Here is a 26786-nt window from a genome sequence, read left to right as displayed (position 1 = left end):
GATCATCCAGTACGTGCGCGCGTTAAACGATATGCGAGCATCCCATCGTCTACACGACTCGATACTCTATGATCGCGTACTCGATCGTCAATACGATGCGATCAACTCTTGATCGCATACCCCATTATTTAACTGATGCGTTCAACAACGATCGCTACCCCATCGTTTGTACGATGCGATCAACAACGATCGCGTACATTATCGCCTGCACGATACGATCAACCCTTGATCGTCTCCTTTCTCGAAGAACGTCAATGCTTGCTCCGATCTTCTTCTTCAAATGACTCAAAACTTCAAATAAACTTTGAATACATACTCGATAACGATTATTAATGCCCAAAAACGCAGGGGCCTTTACAAAAAACCGCAAATGTAAAAGATTTAAAACAAATCGAGGCTAATCATCCACAAAAACATCCATTAATCCGCACATCCACAGCAATTTAACCATTAAACAGTGTAGAAATGCACCCACCAAGAACGTAAATGTCATTTTGTTGTAACATATGAAATCAGAGTATCAGAACCTAGCTCTGATACCAATTGAAGGATCTCTTACTAAAGAGTTCCATGAGCATGTTCGGATCGTTCCAATTTCACAGTGATCGAAATACATCCAATACGTTCAATCGCACAGTTATGCAAACAAACAATAATTATCGGCATGCGTTGAACAAGAAATTACAAGGGAGAGAGTTGCCATACTGGTTGAAGACGGTTTTCAAACTTCGAAACTCAATGTAGCGAAAACCTCTACTCGATCAACCAACACCCAGCAGATGCACAAACTGCAGCAGCACGAACAACCGCAAACTCACGATTGCAACAAGGACGACACCGCCAGAAAAGAGCCTCAGGTATTCTCGGAGTGAGAACCCAAAGCGTGGTATTTGGTGAGTTTGGTAGAGGAAGGAGGAAGAAGATCGTGTAGGCGATAAGTAAGTGGGAGGGAAAAAGACGCTATCATATAGCAAGATGCTTATCGTTTAGGAGAAACTACACGATCGTGTAGGTTTTACTGAACGATCATTTAGGAAAAGGTATACGATCGTTTAGAAAACACGACACGCTATACGATCGTTTAGAGAATCTATCCGATCGTTTAGGAACTAGCATGCGATCATTTAGGCACAAGATGGACGATCGTCTAGGCGCAGAGCGACTATTGTATAGGCTCTCGAGATTAAGTGATTGATTACGTTTTCACCAATGCACTCTTTCTATCTCTTTTTAGACGAATGATTCAAAATGAAACAAATTTCATTTAAATTCATTGGTTACAATAACCGATGCTACCCCACTAATGACCGTCCAAACGTGATTTTTGGGTTAATTATCATATAATTAACCAATTAAAATATTAATAAAATATAATCATATTATATTTTTAACTTATAGTTTGATATCGCATGTCTACTATAGTAATTTCTCCTCTACTTGATATAAATCATATTTATATCTAATTTCCTCCAAAATAATGTATCTCATACATTTAGACAATTAATAACTGTCAGGTATTCCACTAAAGATCAATAGTTTAACTCTTCTTACCACAAATATAACCAATCATGAGTACGATGACCATTCACAGATACTCGTAAGTACAGGTGGGCCAAATTACCGTTTTCCCCTGTAGTTACATCTCACTCCTTAAGTACCACTGATTTCTCTAATGAACAATACATTATAGTCCAACTATGTGTAAACACCTCTCGAGCCAAGAGAAGATGTGTGGCGCCACATCGTTCAAGTCCCAGAATCAGCCCTTAAGGGAGCTATCTATCTACTTACCTTTGCCTCTTATATCCATATACTACATACCATTTTGGTTATCGCTCAAGACATGATCTACTTGTATGTTATCACATACATGCTTGAGTCACATACAGATAACCAGAGATTTTATGTTTATTGGTTTTTGGTAAAGCAAATAAAACAAGCAACTGAGTAAAATACAAGATGTGAAGTAAATATCATATATTATACAACACAAGCGTTCGTACAAACTGTTTACAAATTACAGAACACGAGACTTTAGGGCATCAACCCCAACAGATTTGACCTACTACATGAACCTACGTCAACAACTCTTGTGGAGGTAGTTGGCTCTTCAACAACTCTTGATAAGATTCAGTAGTTTCTTTAGAAAGCTCATTCGACACGATTTCGCTTCTAGGTCTGTGCTCCCTTATATGATCCTCCTTAAGAAAAGTAACATTTGTCGATACGAACACTTTGTTTATTTTAGGATCATAAAAAAAAACCTCATCTCGTTCCTTTGGGTAGCCTACAAATAGGAATAACTTCGAACGTGGTTCCAATTTCTTAGGATTAGCCTCAAGCACATGTGCTGGGATGGAAATGACATAAACTAGTTTTACGACCATTCCATAACTCCAAAGGTGTTATGGAAACACTCTTGGAGGGTACACAGTTTAGGATATAAGTTGTAGTCTCTACTGAAAAACCCCAAACTGAGTCAGATAAGGAATCATAACTCATCATCGATCGAACTAGTCCAATAGGATTCGATTTCTCCTCTCTGATACACCATTCTACTAAGGTGTACCAGGTGCTGAGAGTTGGGGTACTACACTAAGGTGTACCAGGTGCTGGGAGTTGGGATACTATTCCATGTTCTATCATATAATTCTGGAAATCAGAATCCAAAAACTCTCCACCTCGATCATATTGAAGCGTTTTAATCATTTTACTTAATGCGTTTTCAACTTCAGCTTCTTTGAACTTTTCAAATAACTCAGACTTCGTTGAATTAAATAAACGTACCCATACCTCGAATAATCACCAGTAAAAGTGATGAAGTATTCATAGTCTCTCTTAGCTCGTACATTCATCGAACCACAAAGGTCTGAATGTACTAGCTCTAGAGGCTCTTTGGCCCTATATCCTTTTCCAGTAAAAGGCCTTATAGTCATTTTACCTTCAAGGCATGACTCATACATAGGTAAAGAATTTTCTTCTAACTCGCTTAGAAGTCCATTCTTCACCAATCTCTCAATTCTATTGAGATTAATGGCCCTAAACATAGGTGCCAAAGATGGGCATTTTCTTTAGGAGATTTTTACGTCATTTATTTTGAGTTACAACAGTTTTAAGCATCTCTATGTTGTGGAGGAAATTTATTGCTAATGACCTTAGCACATACAAATTATTTTCCAGTTGAGCTGAACATACATCAACACCATTTTTTGAAATAAATATTATTTATAGAAAAATTAAGTTGATAATTACATTCGAGCAAAGACTTTATAGAAATTAAGTTCCTTTTTAACTCGGGAACTACATATACATCTTTTAGAATGATAAACGTATTTTGTAAAGTCAACCGAACACCTCTCACTGCCACAGTTGAGACGAGGTGCTTGGTTCCAACTAGCATCTGTAGGAATGTATCAGCAACAGTGAAAACAAAAAGGATCATTTAAGCACTTTAATTCATTAATTTTGGCAAAATATAAAGCATGCTCTTGCAGAAAATGAGTGAATTTCATGACATACCTTTGTAGAATCTCTTCAAAGCACGAACTCCAGCTGCAATCTTCTCCGCATCTTGTTGTAGACCACCTCAAGATCTTTCCCACTATTCTTTTGCTACTCTAGATTGAGTTGTGAGACCCAAAAAAAGTTTGAATCAAGGGATTATGAAGAATTGCTCACACCAGCAATTTGCAATCTTGTTGAAGAAGACTTTCTTCAACACGAATTTTCTCTAAAAATCTCTCTTGATTGTATGCCTCAAATTCACTCCAATCTCTTCAATATATTGTAGATCATCATGTAAGGAAGAGAGCTGCATGAGTTGCAGCTCATGCTTGGAGTTAATGAAGAAAAGGAAATGGAAAATGTGTGAGTGTGAAGAAAATAGATAATGTAAAAACTTGTTTTTCCATTTTGTGTATTGTTTTTTTTTTTTTTTTCCAATTTTCCAATTTTCCAATTTTATCACCAAAATCAAAACTTGATTTTTTAAAATCCATTTTGATTTTAAAACTGAAAATTTTAATTCTATAAAATTAATTTCATAAATTAATTTTTAAATAAAAATTAATTAATTTAATATCAAATATTAAATTAATTTTTACACACATCTATCTTTATATATTGAAATCATATTTAAATATAAATTCTCTTATTTCGTTTAATTCTCAAATTAAATACGTAATTATATCTCATATAATTACTAATTCCCTTAATTCTAATTTGAACGTTTTAAATTAACTTATCACGCTATTCTAGAACTAGTCCAATATGCGTTAGTAGGGGGACTTCGTAGACCTACAGATCATGGGCTCCAACGATCTGAGATTAATTGGCTAAACTCATTAGACCAGATTAATCCTCATTCGTTAACTAATGGGCCACTCCACTAAAACCCATAGTTGCACTCCCCTCACTATAGATATATTATGTCTACATGATTTAACCATAATCAGCAAGTCGACCCTTCACAGGTTGTTCGTAATAACGGCTTGGTCAAATATCTGTTTTACCCCGATATTACGTCTTATTCCTCAAGTTCCTACTGATCCTCTAATGAACAACTGGTTTATAATCCAATTACTAAACGAAACTCTCTCAGCCCAATGAGAGGGTGGGGCCTCTTATTCAAGACCTGAATTCAGTACTAGAGAGAACAACCTTTCTTCTATCCCTAAATCGGGTAGGCATGAACTTCGTCTTGCATCCTATGTCCCTAGCTATCTATTAGGTCTTACCCCTGAAATAGGAGGCTTATTGAGCTTGCACTGTTGAGCCAACCCTCACCTATGAAAATCTAAGGATAATCCCGAATAAACAGGAGTTCATAGTTAGCACAAGATTAAGATTGAGTTACCTAGCTCATCTAGATGAAATAGTTAGTCTTATACAGTAAACAACGTTATAAAGTAAGAGTAACTTATTTCTTGGTCCGATCTTATGCAAACTCATTGCATAAAACGCCCCCACTCCTCATGTCATAACATGTACGAATTAGGATCACATCGTATGTAGCACTTTAAAACTCTTTGTAACAAATACAGAGTAGGCCGCATCCAATAGTGTTACCAGAATATGGTACCCGACCTTATTCATGTACTATAGATCATTTTGACTATTTACTCGAACCTAATCCACTCTTATGTCTCCACATAAAATTCAAGTACTCATGTAATAGTCATGGGTCTTAGTTTAATGAATTTAGACTTTCATACAATTTATAAAATCAATAATAAGTTTATTGATTATACAAAATGTTTATCAATTTACAAATTGCGAGTTTTAGGACATAAAACCCAACAATACTCCCACTTGGACTAAAACTCTAGTGGATCAATATATACAAATATATACAATGTTGAGTTCATATGGAGAGAATAAAATGTACAAATACAATAAACTAAGGCATTATAATACCCAAAATTCTCTCACTTGCCCCAGTGATACAAAACTCGTAGACCGAGTCCTACTAGGTGACCCTCAAACACTTTAGTCGAGAGGGCCTTTGTAAATGGATCAGCTAGGTTGTCTTGTGAAACAATCTGGGTCACAATTACGTCTCCTTGGTGTACAATCTCCCTGATAAGATGGTACTTCTGCTCGTTATGCTTTCCTCTTTTATGGCTTTGTGGTTCCTTTGAATTTGCAACTGCTCCACTGTTGTCACAATAGAGAGTGACAAACAGGTGCATATTAAGAAGTACTTCCAGATCTTGCACGAACTTTCTGAGCCATACTGCTTATTTTGCTGTTTCTCTTGATGCGTGAGTTGAAGATGTAATGCTAAACTGGCTGGCCTCGTCGATGCTCGACCCATTCATCTCTGCCACGTTGAAGTGGACCATCATATTGAGAACATGTGTGAGTTGAAGATGTACTTTAGAGCGTCGTGCCTAAGCTGCGCAGACGGTTGTCCAAACATTCCCCTCAGGGACTCCATGATCTCGCATGCAGTGATCATGGGCTCAGGCTTCTTGGCCAAAACGTCGTTAAGGCTGACCAAGATATACGCTTAGACTTTTTCGTTCGCCCGTGTCCAGTGCTCATACGCGTCTCGAACATTTCGAGTAGCATTAGGAAGTAGAATAGGAGGACATTCCTCCATAAGAACGAACCTCAGGTCATCGATGATCAAAATCGTATTAATTGTATTTTTCCAGCTAGAGTAATTCTTGCAGTCAACTTATCGGTGACAGGTAAAGATAGAGTAGCGGTAGCCATAATTTAAAATTGCTGAAAAATATACAAACTTAATAAGTCTACTTGCATTAAACCACTTTTTAAAAACCAATTAAGTTTTAGCAAAATAGTTCTATTATACTCTAAGTGACATCTATTTTGCAATGATGCTCCAATGAGGTAGGACAAAAAGTCATCATAGGGTGATCAAGTTGAAGGTACTTCGTTTACAGAGGACCTTTGAGCAAAAATGGATCGTCCAAATGCCATTGTGATTAAACACATACATTTACAGTCATTCAGAACAGATTATGCATAAAACTTAAATTACAGCATGCTTTGAAATAAAAACAAAGGTTGCGAGATTATACCTTTGAAGAACCGTTTTTAAGTAAGTCTCTCGATAGTACTCATTCACGAACGCATCAAATAAGTCTCGAACTCCCGCGAACAAGTAACAAACAACAACTCGATCCTCGGACTAACCGAACACTACCACTTGGTGACCTTGGTATTCTTAGTGTAAGAATTCAGAAGTGGTGAGCTCTGGCTAATTTTGGTTAGAGGGAAAGTTTAGTGTTTGGAGGAGGAAGATGATCAAGTAAAGACCAACACAATCATGTAGACGACGAAGTTTATTACATAGACAAGTTACTCAATCGTTTAGATAACAAGGCTATTGTATAGTCTCTCAAGCAATCGTATAGATACTTGATCGTGTGCCCAATAGTATATCTGATATCACTCGGAATAATTAGAAAACTATTTTCTTTTATCCCACTTTTTCCATAAAACCAAATAACTACTCACTAATGGGTGGTTATGGAGAAAAATAAGTTAATTATCAAATAATTGATAAATATAAATAAATATGATAACTAACTTATCATATTATATTTATAACCTAAAGTTTTAATATTTCATCATATACAACATATAAATCATAGTTCTTTTTCTATATTTTATGGCATTTAATTTAAATCATATTTATATTAAATTTAACAACTATGAATCTTATTAGAAAATATATTTGAATCATATTCAAATATTTGTTTCTCCAATCAAACAATAATGTATCAAATACATTATATCAATTATATCATATATAATTGAATTATATCATATCTAATCAAATTTCCTCTTATTAATTTGAACATTTCAAATTAATCCAAAAACTGATTCTCACTTTAAATCCATTGAGCTACCAAAGGGACCTTATGGACCCGTAGCTTGAAGCTCCAACTGTACATGAATAACTAAATAAACTCTTCAATCACATTATCCACCATCCGTTAACTGTCGAGCGCTCCACTAAAGACCGACAGCTACACTCTTCGTACTATAGATATATTTCTATGTCCATTGGATATAACCAATCAACAATACGATGACCCTTCACAAATTGCTCGTAAGTACATTTTGGCCAAATTACCATTTTACCCTTCAAGTTACATCTAACTTCTTAAGTACCACTGATCCCTCTAATGAACAATAGATTATAGTTCCACTATGACTAAACCCCTTTCGGGCTAAGAGCGGGTGTGACGCCACATTGTTCAAGACCCGGAATCAGCCCTTAAGGGAGGAATTTATCTACTTACCCTTGTTTTGGGAAGGAGTGAATTCCTTCTTGTGTAGCTGAGTTCCAAGCTCCCTAATTAGACGAATCCCCAAAATGATAGGCTTGTTGAGTCGGCGATCTAGCACTCTCACCCATGCAAACCAAAGAACCGCCCTCATAGGAAGAATTTCACAACTCACTCAGGATTAAGGTCATGTTACCTATGGTCATCCTAATGAAATGAAAGTCTCAATTATGAACGACATTATATAACAAGACTAAACATTTCATGGTCCGGTCTTATACAAACTCCTTTGTATAGAATATCCCCGCTCACATGTCTAATATATGAATGATCAGGATCAGATCATTTGTAGCACTTTACAACATTTGTAACACCTACAAAATGTGCCATACTCGTAGTGTCACCAGGATAAGGTATCCAACCTTATCCATATACTACAAACCATTTAGGTTATCACTTAAACATGATCCACTTGTATCTCCACATACATGTTTAAGTTACAACGATGAGCATGGATCTTAGTTTATTGGTTTGTGGTTAATGCAACTTAAATATCATATATTTCATAGACAAAAGTGAATAAAATATCATATATTATTAATTACATAATGTTTGTTCATACAAGTGTTTACAAACTATAGGACCCTTCGAGATTTAGGGCATCAACCTCAACACAAGTGTCCTTTCACTGGAATGAGACAATTTCAACCATTAGACAGAAACAACTCCTTTTAACTGAATCTAACAGTCACTAATGTTCGGTCCAGAATTTGTTAACATCCTTAACAATTCTATGAAAGTGTAACCCCTCATTTAGGTCCTAGAGTCCCGCCTTAATGAGCCAACCTTAGGGAAAAGCCGATTAGGACAAGTGACTAAAACAACCCTATCTATTTCTGGAGATCAAATAAAGAGTTGTGCAAAACTGCCATCCTTTAGGTGGACACTTCTAGAGTGCCATGAGGCGATGTACTAAAACTTTATCCAACCTAATGAGAGAGATTGAGGAATATATTGTCACACGTCTCGCTCCCACTTACTCTGAATATTCTCTCCATTCACCTTATTATTGACCTACCTTAATGCCACCCATAGGGAGACAGTCCAGAGGTGTCTCAAGGCCAAGGATAGATCTTACGGTGTGAACTTTTTAGGGAGAAACGTGCAGAGGTAAAGTGAAGTATCATATACCCCAATTACCTCCCACTGAATGTTCTACCTAGGATTCGTGAACTTAGAAAATCTGGCTACTGATTTTAACTAAGTGTTTTGTTTAATTTGCTAAAAAACAACACTTGCTTTTAGTAATTAAACAAGTTTGATTCAAGTCTTATTAAACACTTTAACAGACTTTCATCAAATTTGCATGCATGTAACAAATCTATCTAATTCACCTTTCCAGGTAGGTTTCCAAGTAAGAGTGCGACGTTTCCATTGACTTAAGTACCTCAACCTAGCCACAACCAGCCTTAGCCAAAAGGTCTCTTATAGATACATTTGTTATATATTTAATATTTTATTAATCAATTTAATCCTCTTAAATCAAATTAAAAGATTAAACTTAGAATTCTAATCTCATTATAAAGGTGAACTTAGGTCTATCTCAATCAAAATTTAAAACACTTTTAAAACATGATTAAAACCTAATGTGTGCATGCAACTCTTTATTATTGATTTTAATTCTAATTTCATTAATTATAACCCTTGTAACAAATGAAACAATTAAAACCATTCACACTATTAGCTAGACATGCAAAATTTATTTATAACATTTATAAATAAACCTAAGTGTCATCTTCATGCAATGTTCATTCATTACTAATATATATAATTTTTATATAACCCTAATAATATACAACCTAATATGTTATAAGCATACATTCCATGCTAATATACAACCTTATATTATAACACTTATAATATAAATGATGCATGGATATGCTTTGATGCATGCATATATTATAACTCTTATATTATATGATGCATAAGTATGCTTTAAGTAATTTAATCATGCATACTAATATATTATAACTCTTATAATATAAAAATGATGCACGAAAATTGCATAACCTATGGTGGATTTTAAAAACTATATGACATACATTATGACATATAATATAAACATACATCACATGCACATTTAATAAAAATTGATGGACTGAGATAGTTTATGTAAAAAAAAAAAGAAAAGAAAAGAAAAGAAAACCCGAAAAGAAATACTAAACTATTACAAAAGTTTGAGTCAACCGGTACGAACAGGTGAATCGGGTCTTGAACTGCTCGCCTTGAAGCCTTGTCACTTGATCGATTAGCAAATCCTTTGATCGTTGAGTAATACACGTCGAGTATAAACGATCATGTAGCAATGATTGTGTGTCTTAGGACTATACGATGAGCATGAAAGTCCACGCGATTGTGCAACACGCTTCAGGTAATGCATGCCATGCGATGAGCATGATAGTTTACACGATCAAGTAGCAAACGCCGAGTATCATATACCATGCGATCGTGCAGTTATTGACTATGTGATAAGCATGATAGCCTACACGATCATTTAGCGCGCATGCCTTGCGTCAAGTATCAAATACCCCACGATCGTTTACCTTCGATCATTTATGCGATCATGTAGCAAACGTAACTCGATCGAGTCAACTCTTTACACGATCATGCAACATTAGCTATGCGATTGTTTAACAAATGCCACACTATCAAGTAGAACTATTCTACACGAACGCATAGCCAAATCTAAACGATCATCTAGCTTAAGCTACACCATGCAACCACTATTTCATCTTCTCCATTGAAGCGAACTCAAACTCTTGCGCCCGAAGCTTCTTCACGAACGACTCAAAAACTTTAAATGAATACAGACTCAATTGCAAGAAATTATGCCAAAAAACGCAAGGGCCCTTGTAATTAACTTTTGTAAAAGTAAAACGAAAGCATTAAACAGAGACAACTATCCCAAAATTATATAACACTTGCAAACCTTTACAAACTCTTTGTATAGGACATCTCTGCTCACATGTCTCCACATGAATGCCCAGGATTTACCATTTGTAGTAGTTTACAATACTTGCAAACCTTTACAAAGTAGGTCATACCCGTAGTGTCACCAGGATCCAGTATCCCACTTTAATCCTTATACTACAGATCTATTTAGGTTATCACTTAAGGCATGATCCACTTGTATATCTCATATATGTGCTTAAGTTTACATATAATAACCATGGAGCTTTGTTTATTGGATATGAGTAAATGCCAAAATGAAATAACTCTTACTTTATTCATAACAATGTGTATAATTTCAAACAATGAGACTCCGGGAGAATTAAGACATCAATCCTAACAATCTATGGTCATCCTAGTGAAATGAAAGTCTCAATTATGAACGACATTATATAATAAGACTAAACATTTCATGGTCCGGTCTTATACAAACTCCTTTGTATAGAATATCCCCGCTCGCATGTCTAATATATGAATGATCAGGATCAGATCATTTGTAGCACTTTACAACATTTGTAACATCTACAAAGTGTGTCATACTTGTAGTGTCACCAGGATAAGGTATCTAACCTTATCGATATACTACAGACCATTTAGGTTATCACTTAAATATGATTCACTTGTATGTCTCCACATACATGTTTAAGTTACAACGATAACCATAGATCTTAGTTTATTGGTTTATGGTCAATGCAACTAAAATATCACATATTTTATAGACAGTGTAACGACCCGAGTCTAGAAGGGGTACATGAATGAACCGATATCACATCCGAATGAGAGGGATCCTGAGGACATGAAATTATGGTTAAGAAAGGCGTAAAAGAATTGAAAGTTACTACCTATACCAATAAGGTACACTTTCCTTTTCAGTGGCTCAATCATAGGAATTTCAATGTTAAGCGTGTTTAGCTTGGAGCAATCCTATGTTGGGTGACCTCCTGGGAATTTTCCTAGGATGCATGTGATTGAGGACAGAAACTCATGTTATCATATCTGATGATGGCTTAGAAAGCATGACTAAACTGGTAAGGTGTAAACCTACAAAGTCAGACTCATGGCAGAAGATTTTATCCAAAGGGAGGGGGTAGACTATGAAGAAACTTTCTCTTTTGATGATTATGAAATCTGGAAAATGGATGTCAAACCATTTGCAAGCATAATAGTTCTATTTATAGATTAAAATAGGCATCCAATCCTAGAATATAAGGTTTGACATTGCGTCAACAAGACTGTAGCTTGCTCTTTGGAAATGAGACAGGATTCTTTGCTGACGTAAACAGATGGCTAGACATAGTCAGTAAGTTTCAATCCAACCCTAGACATAGTCGTTGGATTGTTGGTAAGAACATCCTCAAATATCTTCAGAGAACGAGAGACTATATGCTCGTGTATAGTTCTAAGGATTTGACCCTTCCAGACATATTGATTTTGATTTTCAGATTGATGTAAATTCTAGGAAATCTACTTCAGGATTAGTATTCACTTTAAACGGAGGATCTATAATGTGAAGAAGCATTAAACAGAGTTGTATTGTTGATTCCACGATGGAAGCTGAATATGTAGCTGCATGTGAAGCAGCTAAAGAAGTAATATGACTCATAAAATTTCTGGTAGATTTGGAAGGGGTTCCAAATATGCATCTATCGATCACCCTGTATTGTGATAATAGTGGAGCAGTTGCTAACTCAAAGGAACCTATGAGCTACAAGCGCGGAAAACACATTGATCGAAAGCATCATCTCATCAGGAAGATAGTACACGAAGGAGATGTGATAGTCACGAAAATAGTATCTGAAGATAACTTTGCAGATCCATTTACGAAGGCCCTCACGGCTAAAGTGTTTGAGGGTCACCTAGTCAGACTAGGACTACGAGCTTCATAAATCTAGGACAAGTGGGAGACTGTCAATGGTATAACGATGCCCTAGTTTATTGGATTTTATAACAGAAAGCAATTTCAATAATACTTTTATTGATAAATAAATATGATTCGATAATTATGAACTACGAATTTTAGGACATTTCCAACAAATTGTTACAATATTTTAGGATAGATCATAGTGAATTGAAGTTTAGCTTTTTAGGTTGCAATAGAAAATAAACAAAATTTTTAATGTATCTAAGTTTTTCATTTTAAACCTGGTTGAAAGCTTCTTGAACTTTTGCATGTCATGTATCGAATTTATGATTTGAAATCTTTGAAATGTCAATATTGATTTAAAATGTCGAGGTTAAGACATTTAAAAAAAATATATGATGAGAATGGAAATATAGGAAAAGTTATAGAGATTATTTAAATTTGTCAATGAAACTTTAATTATAGCTTTATTATGATATAATTGAGCATTTTAAATCATCATATCTAATAATTAATACAGTATTTATAGGCAAAATGTCGATACCACATAAAATAGGAGAAAATATGAAAAAATGTGTTAGTGAGTAAATGAAAACTTCATAATCTTTTTTAAAACATTATCAACGGAGATGGAAATTTTAGAAATAGTTCACATTTTAAAAATTACATACTAAACACAAATTAAAACAGTTGAATTTCACATTATCAAATATTTCATAAATTCACTAACTATTTTTTGGTATAAATTCTCCACACAAAAAAAAAAAAGTGTCAAGCTCAGAAGCGCCATTGATTTTCATCCAAAGAAGATCAGATGGTTGCGATCGACCCACGCTCACTTGGGAGCCAAATTCATCACAGCAAGAACATCGGAAATGCACCAGCCGGGAATCGAACCCGGGTCTGTACCGTGGCAGGGTACTATTCTACCACTAGACCACTGGTGCTTTTTGATCTATTGGCCTTACTCTTACAAATTGTTCATGAATGGGAGTAGTCAGGGATCTTCGCTTTGCATCGAATTAAACCACATGCTCCACCGCTTATGCGGACCCCGTCAATTCCTTTGAGTTTCATTCTTGCGAACGTACTCTCCAGGCGGGATACTTAACGAGTTAGCTACAGCACTGCACGGGTCGATACGCACAGCGCCTAGTATCCATCGTTTACAGCTAGGACTACTGGGTATCTAATCCCATTCACTCCCCTAGCTTTCGTTTCTCAGTATCAGTGTCAGTGTCGGGCCAGCAGAGTGCTTTCGCCGTTGGCGTTCTTTCCATGAAATCGAAAAAGAAATAAAAAAGAGAGTGAATAGAAGCTCTCACAAACAGAATTTGAGTACCACAGAGAAAAGCTAGCTGGATAAACGGGGATCACCATCAAAAGAAAAGCTTCTCCAAATACTACAAAATAATATAACAATTAACAATACAAAAAAAAAAACGAAAAAAAAATATTTATCAATTTTATTTTTAGCAAACACACACGTTACTATAATCAAGGAATGAAGGCTTAGTTTGAAGAGTTTTTTTCCTTCTTATTTTTAAAGATACATATTCTCATGAGAAATTGTAAAAAATGTCTAAAACAATAGGTTGATTTTGAAAAACAAATCTATTTTTAATTTTAAATGAAAACATTCTAAGGATTGGTTAGGTGAGACTAGTAAAGAGGTGTATCTTACACATTTATTCTCAGCATACTCCATATATCTTATCCTATTTTTATGGGATTTGTAAATACCAACGACCTGAATGATCAACTTACTGATCATGGTTAAATCAAGTGGACACATAAATATCTACATTGAGAAGAGTGTAACCATCAAGTTATAGTAATGTGTCTCAATGGTTAAAGAATATTGATTAATTTGAATTAAATGGTTTAACTGATTAATCTCAAATTGTTGGAGCTCATGATTTGTAGGTCCATAAGGTCCCTTTACTAGCTCGTAAAAGATTAAACCTTGGATTAGAATATCGAGCGAATTTGAAGTGTTCAAATTCGATATTAGGGTTTGAAATTTGAAATGTTCAAATTTCAATTTAGGGTTTGGATAAGTATATTTGATATAGTTAATGTTTAAATATATTAAAATTAAACGTAATTGGAAATTTCAAAATATGTAAATATTGATTACATGAAGATGATTCATGTTTTAATTAGGTGTTTTAATAATTTAATATTTGGTATTAAATTATTATTTAATTAATTAAATATAACTAATTAATTGATTATTTAAATAAATCATTTTTAATTTATAAAAATTCAATTTTAGAATTGAATTTTAGTTCTTGTCTAATCTAATTTTAAAGTAAAATTAATTAGATTAAAAATAAAATTTATTTTTTTTTTAAAAAAAATATGAAAGTGGGATTATCCCAAATTCACTAAATGTTAGTGGATCAATCCACATTTTAACACCAATCTCACTCATTAAGTGCTTTGAAGTGCCAATGAGCTGAATTAACTAGTGCTTGTATGCACGAATATGATAAAAGCTTAAAAAAAAATCCAAGATTGAATTTTCATGCAATCTGTTTTTTTAGAAATTTTCAGCAAAAATAGTTTTGCTCTCAAGCTCTCTCAAACCCTTCTCAATCCCTCTCAATTCAGAGTTCCATCACTCAAATCCAAGGCCGAAAGGGGATATGATGGCAACAGTTATCTACCTACATGCCAACACTTACTGCCTAACTTAAGTAAAACCTGCGTAAAACTTAATATGCAAATATAACTTAGTAGTAAAATAGCTATGACTTTAACCAGAAAAGCAACTTAAATATAATTTAAAAATGACGTCAAACATATGTACAATAAAACAACACAAGAACGAAAACATGGGTCCTGTAATAAAATCCACAAGTCCTAGACTTCTCTCAAAACATGTGTATATAAAAAACAAGCTTAACCTAAGCTTCCTCCTTCCTAACCGAGCTTTGAGTGGCAAGCAGCATTGGTTTCAACCATGAAGAATCTGACCACTACCTTAGAAAAAGGAAACCATTTTAAAACGGTGAACTAGTTGCCCAGTGAGTGACTCATAGAAAAACAGTTCGTCTCAAACCTTTCATACACATATTCTTTTAAACATATAAACATGCTGAAATAATCTTAAGCAACTTATGCAGTATCACACATTAATCATAGCATCATAATCGAACATTCTATCGAACCTTAGTTGAGAATGAGCGTTCGTAGCTCAAGCTCTCAACGTCCATTCGTGGCCGTGAGACCCATACTTCGGTCTCATTATAATGATTGTGGCCAAGAGAAATGCCATGAAATCTTTAAAATCACTTGGAACGCAGGCTCCTTATATATATATTCGAAGGCATTTAGTCACTCACGGGTCTTTAGGCTTGTTTTTCCTAGGCTTGGTAGGTACACATAAGAATAAGAATTTTAGTTACTACTTTGGTATCCCTTTTGAGAATACTCTTTTTAAACCAAGCTCACACTTAGTAAGAAATTTTCTGTTCGTCCACAAATTCTAGATTCAGCTTCTAATGTCAATAATTCGAAAACCAAAACTCATTTAAGTTTCAGCACCTTGTGGTTTAACGTGGGCCTTTAAATATTGTTACCTCAAAATTTCAGCACCTTGTGGTTTAACGTGGGCCTTTAAATATTTCCCGATGGCCTTAAACCGCAACTCCCTACTTGAACAAAGATTCTAGGTTTAACTTCCAAAATATGTAACTCAAACTCCAGACCTTATCTTGCAATGGTGATAAAAATATTACCTTAAAATTTCAGCTTGAAATTCCATGTAGTTCGGCCTAGATCTATGATTCTTTGTCGAGTGTCCGAAAATGAACCTTCGTCTCTTACTTCCTTCTCCGGCCCTCTTTCCAGCAAGAACTCCCTTCCAAAGCTTGATTTCAGGAACTAGACTCATAGAGATTTCCAACGGTACCAAGATCGTCTGATTTGCTTAAGGGAATCGTCCAAAACGAGCTCTTGAAGTTCTCTTCCCTTTTTATACTACCGTCCAATCCTTTTGCATGAAATCTCCTTAAGCCACCTCACCCACTAGTGGAGATTAAGGGCCCATATTAAGCCATCTGTCTAGATAACTAAAAGAAAAGTTTAAAGCTGAACGTTTTGAGCAAATTTGATCCTCAATGGGAAAACTCAATGAAGAAGGGTCATTACTCGATGAAAAATTCAATGGTTCTCTACTGAATACTCGATGGGAAGAACTTGATGCTCGATGGGATACTCTACGCTTGATGGCTTGCTCGATGCACGATCCTTTCTCGATCACTCATACTCGATGCTCGATCCTTTCTCGATCACTCATACTCGATGCTCGATCCTTCCTTGATTGCTCATACTCAACGCTCGACACTTTCTTGATCGCTCGTACCCGATGCTCGACGACATTTACTTGATGCATGCCTTATGCTTACTCGATGCTCAGCCTAACACTTAGCCAAAATTTCTTTTCTTCACGACTAACACTTATCCAGAATTTCTTTTGCAAGGCTAGTTTAATAAGTATCCGAGGGCCAAGTTTCCCATACTTAAACATTTTTTCCTTCTTGAAACTTATCCTTTACCCTAAAACCCATAATTCCAAATCTAACTTAAATATTTAACCCGATTACTTTTTTGAACTCAATCAAATAAACATAATTAAAAAGGGAAAGCAAGGTGTGTGTTTTACAACCTGCCACCCCTTAAAAGAAATTTTGTCCTCGAAATTTACCTGTAGAAATCAGTTGAAAAGTTGAGGATACTTCTTTTTTACTTGCTCATCTGATTCCCACGTCGCTTCTTCAACTCCATAGTTGTTCCACAATACCTTCATTAAAGGTATGGTTTTGTTCCTGAGCACCTATTCCTTTCTGTCTAAAATCTGAGCCGGCTCTTCTTTATACGAAAAATTTTCCTTGAGCTGAATCAGTTGTTCTACTAGTACGTGTGTAAGATCAGGTATATACTTTCTCAGCATCGATACATGGAACAAGTTGTGAATACGTGTTAGCTCCGAAGGTAGCTGTAATTTATACACTGCCGAGCCAACTCGATCTATAATTTCGTAGGGTCTGATGTATCAGGGACTCAATTTCCCTTTTCTTCCAAACTCGAGTACTTCTTTCCATGGAGATAACTGAAAGAATGCTTGGTCTTTAACCTCAAATTCTTAATCTCTCCTTCGCTTATCAACATAACTTTTCTTCCTGTCTCGAGCAGTCTTCAAGTTTTCCTTGATAAGCTTCACAGTATTTGACGTTTGCTGTACCAATTCTGGACCCAACAGTTTTCGCTCCTCAACTTCATTCCAACATATTGGAGCTATGCCTATGCTCGAGTGATAACTATTGTTATACACAAACTCGACCAATGGCAGTTGTGCATCCCAACTTCCTTTAAATTGCAGAACACATGTTCTCAGTATGTCTTCCAGTGTCTGTATTGTCCACTCTAATTGACCATCCGTCTGTGGAAGCTGTGCTAAAATGTAGCTTGGTATCCAAAGCCTTTTGCAAACTAGGCCAGAACTCCGAACCTCGGATCCCAATCTGATATTATCAAAATTGGAGCTCCGAACTGGCTAATTATCTTATCCACGTAGATCTTTGCCAATTGGTCCAAGGTAAAGGTAATTTTTACTGGTATAAACTTGGCCATCTTGGTTAGTTTGTCAACTATTACCCAGATTCCATCATAGCTTGAGGGCATAATAGACAATCCAAACAAGAAATCCATCGTTACACATTCCCACTTCCACTCAAGCACTGAGAGCGGGTTGAGTAATCCTGCGGGTCTCTGTCTCTCAGGTTTCACTTTTTGACATATTAGACATTGGTTTACGTATTCGGCTATTTCTTTCTTCATCATAGGACACCAATATTATCTCCTCAAAGTCCTGTGCATCTGGGTGCTTCTTGGATACATGGCATAAGCTAAACTGTGTGCCTTCTCTAGTATGGCCTGCTTGAGCTGCAACACATTCAACACACATAATCTACCTTCCTTCAATAAAGCACCATTTCCCTTACATGGAAATCAGTTCTCAGTCATTTACCTGCCTCTTTTGCCATCTTCTGAAGGTTAAGACCCTTCAACTGTTCGCGTACAATTTCATCCATTAAGGTGGGTCGTACCTAAAATGAAGCTAACAATCTACCTGTTTGTTCGACTACTAGAGTCGCTCTGGAATTCCTGAATTCTTGGATCAACGTTCCTCTTACTAAACAAATAATAGCTTTAGACCTAGTCGACTTCTTGCTTAAGGCATCAACCACTACATTGGCCTTACGAGGGTGATATTCAATTAAACAGTCATAGTCTTTGATCAGTTTGATTCATCTTCTTTGCCTCAAGTTTAGCTTCTTCTGCTCGAAAATGTAATTTAAACTCTTATTATCAGTGAAAATACGACAACGCTTCTCAAACAAATAATGCCTCAAGAGCTTTAAGGCTAAGAAAATTTCCGCAAACTCCAAGTCATGAGTTGGATAGTTACATTCATGCTTATTTAGTTGTTGAGAAGCATAAGCTACCACATTCCCTTTCTGCATTAACACACAATCTAGTCCCTGCCGAGACGCATCACAGTAAATTACAAACTCTTCACCTGGAGTGGGTAACGTAAGTATGAGCGCTGAAACTAGCCTTTGCTTCAACTCTTGGAAACTCCATTCACAATCCAAGGTCTATTTAAATTATACATCCTTCCTGGTCTCGTTAGTGGGAGGACTATCTTCGAGAAACCCTCCATAAAGCACCTATAGTAACCTACTAGGCCCAAGAAGCTACGTACCTCAAACACATTGGTTGGTCTTTCCCCATTTGCTACGACTCCCGTCTTTTGAGGGTCTACACTAACTCCAGCTGCAAAAACTACATGCAAAAACGCTACCTGATCTAGCCAGAAGTCACACTTGCTGAATTTGGCGTACAACTGCTTTTCTCGCAATGTTCGCAATACTATTCTCAGATGGTTAGCATGATCCTCCTTGTTACCTGAATATACCAGGATATCATCAATAAAGACTGACAATCTCGTCTAGATAAGGGTGAAATATCCTATTCATCATGTCCATAAATACAGCGGGAGGCCAAATAGCATCACCAGAAACTCAAAGTGGTCGTACCAGGTTCTGAATGCAGTCTTAGGGACATCCGTCTCTTTCACTTTCAGCTAATGGTACCCCTGAGGAAAACTCAACATGAGGAGTTCCTTGAGCGGTCGAATCGTCTAAATTCCATTGTGATTGAACGCATACATTTACAGTCATACAAGAAGATTATGCAATCAATGTAAATTACAACATGCTTTTGAAATAAAACAAAGGTTGAAAGATTATACCTTTAAAGAATCATTCTTCAAGTAATCCCTTGATCCAACTTGTTCATGAACGCTTTGAACAAGTCACGAACACTCCTCTCGAACAAGTAGTAAACAACAACTTGATTCTCGACCAACAGGGACACTACTACTCGGATTCCTCAGTATGCTCAGAGTGAGAACCCAGGAGCGGTGGACTCTGACTATTTAGTTAAGAGGATATTTGTGAGTTTGAAGGAGGAAGACGATCGAGGAAAAAGCACTATCGCATAGAAAACTTCTCGATCATTTAGGCTATCGCATAGGAAAACTTCCTATCACATAGCAAAACTTTCTATCGCATAGACAAAGAGAGCCTATCATATATACTCTATATTTGTCATGTGGATTATCATATAGTCTCTATTTGCATTCTTTTTTTAATTTTTGATTTCTTGGAAATCTTTTAGAAGAAAAAACAAATTTTCCTTTTATTCCAATTGCCATAAAATTTCTATAACCACCCACTAAGGTAGTTTTTGAGAAAAAAATATTATTATTCAAAATAATAAATAATATTAAAAAAATGATAACTAACTTATCATATTATATTTATAGTCTAGAGCTTTAATACTAGATCACATACAATATAAACTATACTTCTTTTTCTCTATTTTACGACATTTAATATAAATCATATTTATATTAAATTAACAACTATTTGAATCCCATTCAAATATTTATTCCTCCAATTAATGTATCAAATACATTATATCAATTATATCATATATAATTGAATTAATTGAATTATATCATATATATAATTAATTTCCCTCTTATTAATTTGAACAATTCAAATAAACCCAAAAACTGATTCTCAACATAATTCTTTTGAGTTACCAAGGGAACCTTATGGACCTGTAGTTTGAAGCTCCAACGGTATGTGAATAATTAATTAAACTCTTTAATTACATTATCCAACATCGATTAACTGTCGGGCACTCTAATAAAGACAAGTAGTTTCACTCTTCGCCTATAGATATATTTTTGTATCCATTGGATATAACCAATCAACAGTGCGATGATCCTTCACAAATTGCTTGTACGTACATTAAAGGAATCAGTTGTACTTAAGGAGTTAGATGTAACTACAGAAGAAAAATGGTAAATTGGCCCAGATGTACTTACGAGTGACCTGTGAAGGGTTATCGCACTATTGATTGGTTGATATGGACACAAAAATATATCTGTAGTAAGAAAAATGCAACTGTCGATCTTTAGTGGGACAGTTAATAGAAGGTGGATCCCATGACTAAAGAGTTTAGTCAGTTTTTCACGTACCGTTGGAGCTTCAAGCTATAGGTCCATAAGGTCCCCTTGGTAGCTCAATTGATTCAAGTTGAGAATCGGTTCTTGGGGTTGATTTGAAATGTTCAAATTGACAAGAGGAAATCCAATTATAAAAGATATAATTGGTGTGACGTATGAGATACATCAAGTGGAGGATTAATGTAAATATGATTTACATTAAGTACCATCAAATAGGAAAAGGACTACGGTTTGTATGTTTCATGAGATCAAATATTAAAACTATAGGTTATAAATATAATATGGTAAGTTAGTTATCATATTTATTTATAATAATATTAATTATTTGATAATTATCTCTTTTTCTCTAATAACCAATTTAATGGGAGATTATTGGTAGTTTTATGGTAATCGTGAGATAAAAGGAAAAATGTTTTCCTAAAATTAAGAGGTACTTCATTCGAAAAGTTTCTCACGGACAAGGCTATCAAGTGAAAATGTTTCACTAAGCGATAACTCACAGAGACTAAATGATCGTGTTCATTGACTATAGATAGTTCATCAGTTGATCATAGCTAAACGATCGCGTGGCATTTACTAAACGATTGAGCACATTATTTATACGATAGACAGCTCATATCTCCCACTTGCTCGACCGTCTATGCGATTGTTGTTCTCCAGTCTCTTCCTCTAACCAAGATCATACAAAGCCCACAACTCCTAGATTCTCACACCGAGAATACCAAGGTAACCATTGTGGTGGTGTCCTTACTCAACTCGATTGATTTCGAGGTTCTGGAGGTCGTTCGTTGGGTTCATGTTCGTTGTGTTCATGCTGTGCACCAGTCGTTGTGTTGAAGGGCTGAGTTGTTGTTCTTGGACGATTGAAGAATGATCGAGAGAGTTTGTTTGAATGGTTCTTCAAAGGTACGCATACTCTATCCCTTGATTCCTCCTAAAGCATGTTGTAATTTCTTGTGCATGACCAGTTAGTTTCCATTTTTGTACTTTAATTGTTTATGTTCAATTTCGAATGGATTTTGGAACGATCCTTCCGCTGCTTATGGAAATCCTCATGTCTGATTTCCTTCAATTGATATCAGAGTTAGGTTGTTTTGATATTCCAAATTTCACTTTTGTTTTGAACTTCTTTTACAGTCGTGGTGGGTTTTCTGCATTGTGTTTAAATGTCAAATGCGTTTGTGGATGGTTGTTGATGAATGTTTACGGGTTAATTACCTCTGTTTAAAGATTTCTTTTCAATTAAAAAGTGTTAGTTTGTAAGGGCCCTTGCATTTTTTGGCATAATTAACAAGTCATCGAGTCTGTAATTCAAAGTGTTTAAGTTTGTTGAGTGGTTCATGATGACGTTTCGAAGCATGGAGATGCTGATCTCATCGAGGAAGAAGACCAAAGGTTGGTCGTATTGTGTAGCCTTAGGTAAACGATAATTGGGATTTAGATAAACGATCGTGTAGAAATGTTATGCGCGATCGTATAGTATTTACTAAACGATCATATTTTAAACGATGGGGTAAAGAGTTTACTCTATCGCAAAGCGTTGGTTGCTCGATTGCATGGACGCTGGAGGTAAACAATCGTATAGAGCATTTGATGCTCATTGTTTAATAAAAGGTGCGCGCATTAAACGATCGTGTAGTTAGCATGTCTCATCGCATAGTCACTGACTCACGATCATGCGGTATACGATACCTTGGCACTTGCTCAGCGATTGTTTAGACGATTGTGCTTCACCGCATCGTTGTCATTTAGACGGTCACTTAAGACTTACATTGTACGTTGTGTGCTGCACGATCGCTGATAAGTGGTAGAAATGCCAGTTATTATAAGCCTTTTATTTAGAATTATGAGGCTAACAAGTAGAAAATGCGTTGATAATACTTAGAATTTGTGAAAAATTGAGTTTTGCGTCGATCAGCACCTAATCCTCACTAACCCCAATATTATGCATTATTCCATGTCAAAGTGTCTATTTTTGTAGCTATTGTAGGAATCAAACGCATGCGCTGGAAATGAGAAATCGCAAAATCAAACGCATGCACTGAAGCCAGGCGACCACAAAGACAATCACATTCAATGAAAGCCGAGCTATCGCACAGACGAACGCATGCAGTGATCGCATACATCCATCGCATGGAAGTTGCGACTATCGATCGAATGCATTCATCACTTGGAGATTGCGGCCACGGAGTGATAACCTTAAATAGAAGGGTGATCGCAAGATGGGTGGAATGTGTTGATACTTCAGTTGAATTAAGCTCGAACACATACTTTGGAAGTATCAACAAGATAAGATTATGTGACATTTCCCATATCGCGACAAAGGCAGCAGTGAGACATAACGCAATCATGATTGCTGTCGGCATTTGAACTCTATAAATAGCCCTTGGATCTTCACTTCAAACCATCCGAAGTTCTGCCTTAAGGTAGAGGTTTGCGATCACAGACGAGAGCATGAGCGAGATTTTCTGTGAGGATTATTCATCCCCATAAACCATTCCGAGTGATGATCGAAGCTTTCACCAGAGATAGAGCTCGAGAGAGACGCCTCCACCATCCATCCATAGCACCACCACCAGTAGCCTTGACACAGAGTCTTTCATTTATTATCTGATCTCTGTATTGTATTACCTTTTAGCTTAAGATATCAAGACATTTTGTAATCAATGCATATCTTGATTCCTTCAATGCCATCTTCTTCATCGTCTTTATATTTATCATCGTTTATTTATCAAAGGCGATCGCATACTCAATCGTGTAGCCTAGAGATAGGACGCATGTAGCAATCCACCGAGAGGTGTGCCTTGTGCTAGTATAGTGAGTTAATCCTTTTTGCTTGATGAAAGGCTGTAGCAACGCTTGTCGATGGGTTGTTGCAATGCTTGTCTATAAGTTAATTAGCCGCATCTAACTGCTTGAGAAGGTAAGAGATGGAACGCACTAAAGCAAAGTATGCATTATTCCTAGAGATAGGCACGATCTTATGCTCGACGCAACCATGCACTATAGAGATATAGTCATGCGACTGACCACCAAGAGGTGTGCGATGTGTTAGTGTGACGAGCTAGGATTACTTGAGCGATTTAAGATAATAAACATTAATATGCGTTAACAGTTGTTGTGTATCTACCAATTTTTATCGCAAGTCTTCCATTGCTCAATCTATATAGTTAGGAGTTGGAGTAGTGTGTAATCCATTAACTTCTTTTTTTTTTTTTTTTTTACTTTTATTCATCGCCTCAAACGCATTGCTTCACAAGCATTATTGAGTGACAAGTCCCTGTGTTTAACCGTGAATTATCCGAGAAACTTGCATTCTCATTATACTTGGCGAGAAGGCAAGAAAACTTGTGATAGGAACGCATGGTCATTGCATACCAGATTAACGCATACTTTCCATTCCAATGCATGACTTCCAACGCATAGCTTAAGACATGCAACACACATAATTGCGTTCAAACTAATTTTAACCAACAATTGCGTACCTCATGATTCATCGCATAGTCAAAGGTACATAATCGTTGCTAAACGATCGTTTAGCTCAGGAAGTATTGGTAAACGATTGAGTAAAGCATTTACTCTTTCTTGTAGGCGATCACATGATGTTGGTACACGATCAGTGGAGACACGTTTCTTCACCTGAATGGTTTAAGACCCAGTTCACCTGTTTGAACCAGAGACTCTTCGCTATTTGTAATAATTAGCTTTGGTTTTGAGCATTTGAGGCTAATTATCCCGGTTCATCAATTTTTTTTATTTAATATACATGAGATGTATGTTGGTTTATATGGCATAGTGTATGACATATAGATTTGAAACCCATCTTAGGTTGTGCAATATTCATGCATCATATATTATAAGTGTTATAATATACTTTGGCATGATGAAATTACCAGAGAGTATGCGCACGCATCATGAAATATAAGACTTATATTTATGCATGCAGTAAGCATATTTATGCATCATCTTTATATTATAAGAGTTATAGTATAAGGGTGTATGGAAGCATGTGTGCTTGGTTCATTGCTTGGTTGTATAAGTGTTATATAAAAGTAGCAATGAATGAACAATGCATGGAGCATGACACATAGGCTAACTTATAAGCGTTATGAATGCCTTGTATGTGTTTGTTTTGTGTTGTGGATGGTTTTGGTTATTTCTCTTGTAAGCATTATAATGGAAATTAGAACTAAAATCGATAAGAAAGAGTTGCATGCGAACTAACTTATGTTTTAAAATAGTTTTAAAATTGGATTGAGATAGACCTAAGTTTAATGTTCTAATGAGATTAGATACCTAAGTTTAATCTTTTTAAATCAGTTTTATAGGATTAAATTGATTGACATAAAAGATTAAAATTGTATTAAATCTATCTATAAGGGACCTTTTGTCTAAGGCGGGTTCTGTCTAGGTTGGGGTACTTAAGCTGACGGAAATGAAACACCCTTACTTTGGAACCTACCTGGAAAGGTGAATTAGATAGATTTTCTGCAAGCATGCGACAATTGATCAAAGACTTTGTTAAAGAGTTTAATGAATGATTATCAAAAGTTGTTTTAACTTTCCAAAGTAAAAGTTACTATGAATGATTATCAAAAGTTGTTTTAACTTTCCAAAGTAAAAGTTACTCTTGGGCAAACCTAAAAAGTCACTTAGTTAAAATTATTAGCCGTATTTTTTTCTAAGTAAACTAAACTATAGGTTATAAAATACTCAGTGGGAGGAAGAGATAGATATGATATGTCAATGATTCCACTCATGTTTCTCACTGAATGTTCATGTCGTGAGATTCATGTTTACCCTCGTGGTGCCCTGGGAGCATCCCCCTTCGGATGGTGTTTACATGAGTTAATATCAAAGTAGACGGAGAAAGTATTTATAGTAAATGGGTGAAGTGTAACATCTCGAGCTATAGGAAGTTTTAAGTTAGTTATCGCAAATTATTGAGTTTTAATTTTCCTAATATTTGGGATTTGGAATCAAATTGTTATAGTTGAAGAAGTTTTATTGGTTAATGTGGATTCTTTGAGTAGAGTTTAAATTAATTGGAAGGAATAATTGAATTATTTGGATAATAATTTTGAATATTTGTGAAATTTGAAAGGGAAAAAGGGGAAATTATGGTTTTAAGATTTTATCCTCTTTAATTTTGGAACTTGGATCCAAAATTTAAGTAAAGAATTAGGAAAATATAATTTGGTTTATTTGGAAGTAATTAAATCAAGTACTTAAAAAGATTTATAAATTTGGATTCTAGTTAATTTGGAAAGTTAGAATTTAATTTTGAGATTTAGAATTTTTGGAAAGAAGTGATTTAAAGTTGGTGAATTTGTAACATAATCTATGTATTTGTGTGGTGGAGAATTAAAAAGAAAAGAAATATGGAATTTTCAAACCCCCACTCTCTCCCTTTCTCTTTGGTTTAGACGAATTTCGGCTGTCGCACTGCCGACATCCACATCCTTGCCTCCTCAAGTTGCAACTGTGCCGCTCCAACCTTCATGTCGTCGGATCTGCTTGTCGATGGTCCTCCTCTCTTCCA

General features: G+C 35.6%; 2 non-coding genes across 2 annotated transcripts; both read right to left on the bottom strand.

The window, feature by feature from the left end:
- Positions 1-13406: 13406 nt before the first annotated feature.
- Positions 13407-13497, bottom strand: LOC120078872 (small nucleolar RNA snoR114). Its single transcript, XR_005482151.1, has one exon. It is a non-coding gene; the product is annotated as a small nucleolar RNA snoR114 (small nucleolar RNA).
- A 12-nt stretch (positions 13498-13509) lies between these two features.
- Positions 13510-13580, bottom strand: TRNAG-GCC (transfer RNA glycine (anticodon GCC)). The gene has a single exon. It is a non-coding gene; the product is annotated as a tRNA-Gly (tRNA).
- Positions 13581-26786: the final 13206 nt, after the last annotated feature.

This window comes from Benincasa hispida, chromosome 5, assembly GCF_027475165.1.
Source record: "Benincasa hispida cultivar pf3 chromosome 5, pf3_genome.v1.1, whole genome shotgun sequence".
Taxonomy (NCBI): domain Eukaryota; kingdom Viridiplantae; phylum Streptophyta; class Magnoliopsida; order Cucurbitales; family Cucurbitaceae; genus Benincasa; species Benincasa hispida.
The sequence above is the reverse complement of the archived record's forward strand: the minus strand, read 5'-3'. Positions and strand labels throughout refer to the sequence as shown.